General features: G+C 35.2%; 1 pseudogene; it reads left to right on the top strand.

The window, feature by feature from the left end:
• Positions 1–522: 522 nt before the first annotated feature.
• Positions 523–5673, top strand: LOC110752483 (aspartic proteinase 36-like; annotated as a pseudogene).
• Positions 5674–6132: the final 459 nt, after the last annotated feature.

Here is a 6132-nt window from a genome sequence, read left to right as displayed (position 1 = left end):
AAACTCCATCTCCAACTTCAGACCTCTCTTTAGAAGCCATGCTGCTGTCTCTTGACGTCGTTTCACTTTAAGCTTTTTTTTAAAACACTTCAATCAAAACTACGTCGTTTCATTACAATAAATCTGAAAAAAAAAAAACACGCGAATCTTCTTCCTCGCCAAGTCGTCTTCCTCGCAGAGCCGCAGCCAATTTGCAGACTAGCAAAATTTCTTCCAATTCAGAGTGTCCAGATCTGGCGCGCCTTGCTCCGCCTTGCAACGCCTCCTCACGCCTTCCCCGCGCTAAACGTGCAACTCGCGAAACAGCCGACCGCCTCGGGCGATTTCCTGCCGCCTCACTCAGACGCTCGCGAAGAACTCCCCGCATCACTAGCCTAGCAGCAGGGTGGTCGTAGATCAGCTCTTTACGCCTACTCTGAGGAAACTCCCTTTTGGGTCTCTCAAGTCACAAAGGTTGAGGAACCGTGCCCAGCCCTAACCGGCCCAACTTCAGACTTCTCTCGCCACCACCATTTCGCCGAAATGCAGGGCTTGAAGGCTCGGATCCTGGCCTCCTTCGCCGTGCTGTCTCTTGTCTACTGTGGCGTCGTCTCCACCTTTCTTTCTTTAGAACGGGTTTATCCGCCGAGTCACCGAGTACAGATCGAGCAGCTCCGAGCTCGTGACCGAGTCAGGCACGCCCGACTCTTGGCAAACGTGGCGGGCGGGGTTGTGGACTTCCCAGTCAATGGCACCTCCGATCCGTACCAGGCCGGGTAATTTTTATCGTCAATGCTGATAATTCTTGCATAATTTTATCATCAAACGTAGAGGGCTTGAGTCTCTTGTTAATGCTGTGTTTTTTTGTCGGAATGTTAATGCTGTTTTTTTTAGTCAAAATGTTAATGCAGTGTTTTTTTAGTGCAAATGTTAATGCTTTTGGGTTGTTGATGATTGATGGATTTTTAGAGTAGGGAATATATAATTTTGTTTTTAATAATTTATGACTAAGTTTGGCTTTTTGCTGCTTGGTTCTGGGCGTTCTTTTCAATTAGGGACGATGGATCTTGTGTGTTTTGTATTTTTAATATAAAATAGGACAATACTGGGCCCAAAAATCTATTTGGGAAAAGGGATGGATTGGTGTTTTTGTTTGCACAAGGGTAAAACAGGAAATCAAATTTGTATCATAACTCTTAGAGCTTTTTGGAAAACCTGAACAAGCACGTGTAGCGACTCAGGAAGAATCTTTAAGACACATCATTGATTAAAAGCATTTGCAGTTTTAGTGAATATTAAAAGCTTTTTTGCATGGCCATGAAGGAAAAAGAAAAATGAACGAAGAATGCCATTCTCGGCTAAAAAGGATAAGAGGCCACATGGTGGTCCCACCAGGGACCACTGAAAGAGCATGCATGCTTCTGGTCTCTCTTTTTGAATATCCTAGGTAGGTTACCGCCGCTTTTCAACCAAATAGTTGGAGAAGAGAAGCTCATGTTAGCCGCCACTCTTAATTACTTTGATTTGTGTGCTTCTAGCTGCTAATCTTTTGTAGCTTTATATATGGAATCATGTTTGACTTGTGCTAATCACTTTTGTACTCATCTTCAATTCTTCCATATTCAGGCTTTATTATACCAAAGTCAAATTGGGCTCTCCGCCAAAAGAATTCAACGTGCAGATTGACACACTGGAAGTGAAAGCTTGTGGGTTGCCTGCAATTCCTGCAGTGATTGCCCCCGGTCTACTTTGCTTCCCGTAAACTTCTGCTTCTTTTTCTTGCTGTATGCCATTCTCAAATTCTTGCATGGTAAAGCTTAACATTACTGTTCCATGCTTTACAGATTCAGCTCCGTTCCTATGATTCTGCCAGCTCATCAACTGCACGGTTGATCCCCTGTTCAATGTGCACCTCCGCATTTCAAGCCAAATGTTCTCCTCAGACTAACCAGTGCAGTTACACAATTCAATATGCAGATGGAAGTGGGACACATGGTCATTACGTATCGGATACACTACATTTTGACCGGATTCTGGGGCAATCATATATTGACTCTTCAGCATCCATTATTTTCGGGTGAGTTGTTTTAAAGGCACACAATCACCCTTAATAATAAGAGCGGAACCATGAATTTAAAAATAATAAAATAATAAACACCAATTAAACACATATTGTTGGACAAGAAGCATCAAAACAAATATTTTTTGGGGTAGGAATAGCTTATAAAATTTCCACCAAGTTAATATTTTACAAATCTTGCACTGGTGAAAACAGTTCCGTCAATTTGTACTGAGATGATGTGTGGATAAAAAATGTTTGGTTTTGGTTTTCTGAATAAATAAAATAAAATTTGTTAATAATATAGCTTATCCATAGTTGGTACAATTTCTCAGTCCCATCGTTTAGAACAAAAATAATTAATATTATGCATAATAATTTCTTTGATTATAAGTATGTTGTGTTGTGTTGATTGAATTAATTCTGAAATTGCCTTGGCTGATGGTGTTGGAAATACAGTTGCAGTACGTATCAGTTTGGGGGTTTTACTACTACACTTTCAGCATTGGATGGGATACTTGGGTTTAGCCAAGGGCCTCTGTCTGTTATGTCGCAGTTGTCATCTCGAGGGTTGACTCCCAATGTGTTCTCTCATTGTTTGAAGGGAGATGACAATGGAGGGGGTATACTTGTTCTTGGTGAGATTTTGGAGCCAAGTATTGTTTACAGTCCCCTTGTTCCACCACGGTACGTCTCTTGGAAGCCTTTCTCTTATTTCTTTGGGCTTGTCTGATATAGGTCCCTACAATTTCTATTTCCTAGACATATACCCATCATTCTATAAATCTATGTGTAAAACCCAATTTCAAACTTAAGATATAATAGGTCATAGTATTCCTATGTTTTTACATCCTTGCCATCAGACTTCATATTTTATTTATAATTTATTCCAAGCATTTCATTAACTGCCATAATTGTAATTAAAACTCCCTATTAATAGCATAGCAATCACCCCATTTCTTTTGGTTGCCATCCCCCTAAAATTGCAACAACAAAAAAAATGTAAATTACATATCCAATAATGTACATATGAAAAATATAAATATAAATATATATGTATAAAAATATAGGTATATTATTTACCAAAAAAATTAACAAAAATAGGTCAGTTACTTTGTAATTGAAATTTCCGTACATTTTTCAGGAATTAAAAATAGGTACACAATAATTTATATAAAATAGGTATGTCGTATAATTGAAATTTATGCACATTTTTTATAAATTAAAAATAGGTACATTATTTAGAAGAAAAAAATAAGTGCATTATACTAGGTAAATTGTTTAGAGAAAAAAATAGGTACATTATTTAGAGAAAAAAATAGATACAAAATTTAGCAAAAAAAAAGGTTCATTATACTAGGTAAATTGTTTTACTAGGTACATTATTAGAGAAAAAAAAAATAGGTACATTATTTGGAGAGAAAAAATAAGTTCATTTAGAAAAAATAGGTTCATTAAAAAAAATGTTTTTCAAAAAACAAATAATAAATAGATTATCAAATTATTTTTCAACATAATTAGAATGTACACTATTATTCATAAAACTATAATAAAATAGATTACTAGTCGTATAATTCATAAAAGGAAAACAACATTAATTCCTAAATTTAATATTGAATTTAAATTACTAATAAGTTAAATAGATTACTAGTCATAATTCATAAAAGGAAAACAACATTAATTCAAAAATAGATTACTAGTCGTAAATAGATTACTAATACTTTAATATGGAATTTAATATTTAATTTCAAATAAGTTTCTAAATTAATTCCTACATCCATTATAACTATTTGGAGATCTTTCCAAATTCAACGTGTGTCATTAGTTACACCCCCTCATAACACAATAACTTATAAATAGGGGTAGGTTTGGAATCCGAAAAATACAATAAATCAAATTTTAAGTTATATTAGGTAACTTGCTTAGTTGGATCCTAGTCATCGGGTATTATTTGAAAAAATTGGGTATTTTAAATAGAAAACTAAAGGAAAGGGTTGTAGGTGATTTAAAATGAATTTTATGGGTCTAAGCTCAATTTACTATATTTCTTTCTGCTTGTAATCTTTACTATCAAACTGTGAATTTTTGTGGGAAAAGAAATGGGAGAAGGAAATAAAGACTAGGGTTTAGACTTATTAATAGTCTCAACTTACCAATAAAGAGTAAAATTTGCCTAAGTTAAAGGATAATAGTAACTTATATGATAATTGGTTAAAAAAAATAGTGATTATTGCCCAAAATTCTTCTAGTGTGTGTTGCTACAATTTATTATATGAAATAAATTTATTCACCAAGGGTTAGTGAGATGCTGTCACTTTTGGCTATTTAAACTTTTACTTGTTAGCTATCTTATATTACTTCTTTGTTTTTGAGTTTTTCATATAGCGTCCTTCACCATTATTTTTCAGGCACCATTATTATTTAAATCTGCAGACCATTGCCGTCAATGGGAAAATCTTGCCAATTGATCCAGCAGCCTTCACATCACACGAGGGAGGAACTATTATCGATTCAGGAACAACATTGGCATACCTTGTTGAAGAAGCTTACGTTCCTTTTGTTCGTGCGGTAAGTTTATTCACTTGGTCTTATATATGGGTTGATTTGTGGTGTTTGGTTTGAAAAATAAGATATCTTCTCCTTACTAAAAGCTGATTTTGTATTGGGATGTGTAGATAACTTCAGCTGTTTCACCATCTGTGCCTCCCTTCATTTCAGACGGAAACCATTGTTATCAAGTAAACACCAGGTTGGTTCTATCTCTAAATATTTTTTTTAAGTTTCCTTCTGAAGAAAAGCTAATGACATTTTATGTTTCAGTTTGGCTAAGGTTTTTCCTACAGTTAATCTAAACTTTGCTGGTGCATCAATGGTGTTGAAACCAGAAGAGTACCTTACACGTACTGTAAGTTGTTCCTCCATCTCCCCCTGTACAATTTCTTATTTAAATTCATTGCATTAGACATATGATTATTGCAAATTGTAATGGATCATTGTATTGTTACAGATAGGCCTTAGTGTGTGGTGCATTGGTTTTCAGAAGGCTCAGGGACGGGTGACAATTTTAGGAGGTTAGGCCCTTAATTTCGGCTGGTTATTCAATTTTTGTGGAAAAAAAATTTGTTGATATTTGGTTGGATGAATCCTCTTCAATTTTTCTCAGTGTGTTTACTTGTTCATAAGCTTATTTATGCTAGGATTTATGCACTTTGCAATTATTTTTTGTAATGATAAATATTGATGATCACAATTTGCTTTTGAAAACTGTGTATCTCAATCATAAATGTGTTGTCTTAATTATGACCTTTTTTTTGTTTCTTCAATTGCAGATCTTGTTCTAAAAGATAAGATAATTGTGTACGATTTAGCTCATCAACGGATTGGTTGGGCCAACTATGATTGTAAGTTTAATTATGAGTCTATATGAACTCTTATTTTATTTTATTTTTTTCAAGTTCTCCTTAGTATCTATGTCATACTTTGAATTTTTTTCTTTTTCAGGCTCATCACCTGTAAATGTCTCCATACCTGCTGACAATGCTCGACAGTGGAGTGAAAGCAGATCATCATCAGGAGACATGCTACTGAGCGTGCTAACAACAGGATTTGTAGTGATGTACATACTGTTGGCATGACTTATGAACCAATATCAAGAATTCTATTAATTGTATAACTTTAAATCCTGATTTACATAAGAATTTGGCCACGGTTGAATTATAAATATGACTTCTTATTTAATGAAACGTCTTATGTTTCAACATTTTCTTTAACAACTTGTGAGATTTTGAATGTCGACGCTTAAAGCTTCCTGTGTAGGTGGATTAAAGTAGGAAAAATAAACTAACAAATATAATAATGGTGATAATAAAAGATTACCGAAAAAAACCCAAAAAAAAAAAAAATTACAAAGAAAAGGGCAAAAAGAGAAGGGAAAGAAGGTAAGACGCCTGCCTCATGAGCAGCCCGTGTCAAGCGCGGAGAGACACACCAAACCCAACAAGTCTTAAGTAGCAAAACGTGCCACCAAATCAGGAGAGAGGCTTCATGCATTCATGGCGCCCCCACGCACGCAATGCTCGTCAAACCAAGTATAA

This window comes from Prunus avium, chromosome 7 (assembly GCF_965620075.1).
Source record: "Prunus avium chromosome 7, drPruAviu1.hap1.1, whole genome shotgun sequence".
NCBI classification, from domain to species: domain Eukaryota; kingdom Viridiplantae; phylum Streptophyta; class Magnoliopsida; order Rosales; family Rosaceae; genus Prunus; species Prunus avium.
This window is presented reverse-complemented; position numbering and strand designations above follow the sequence as displayed.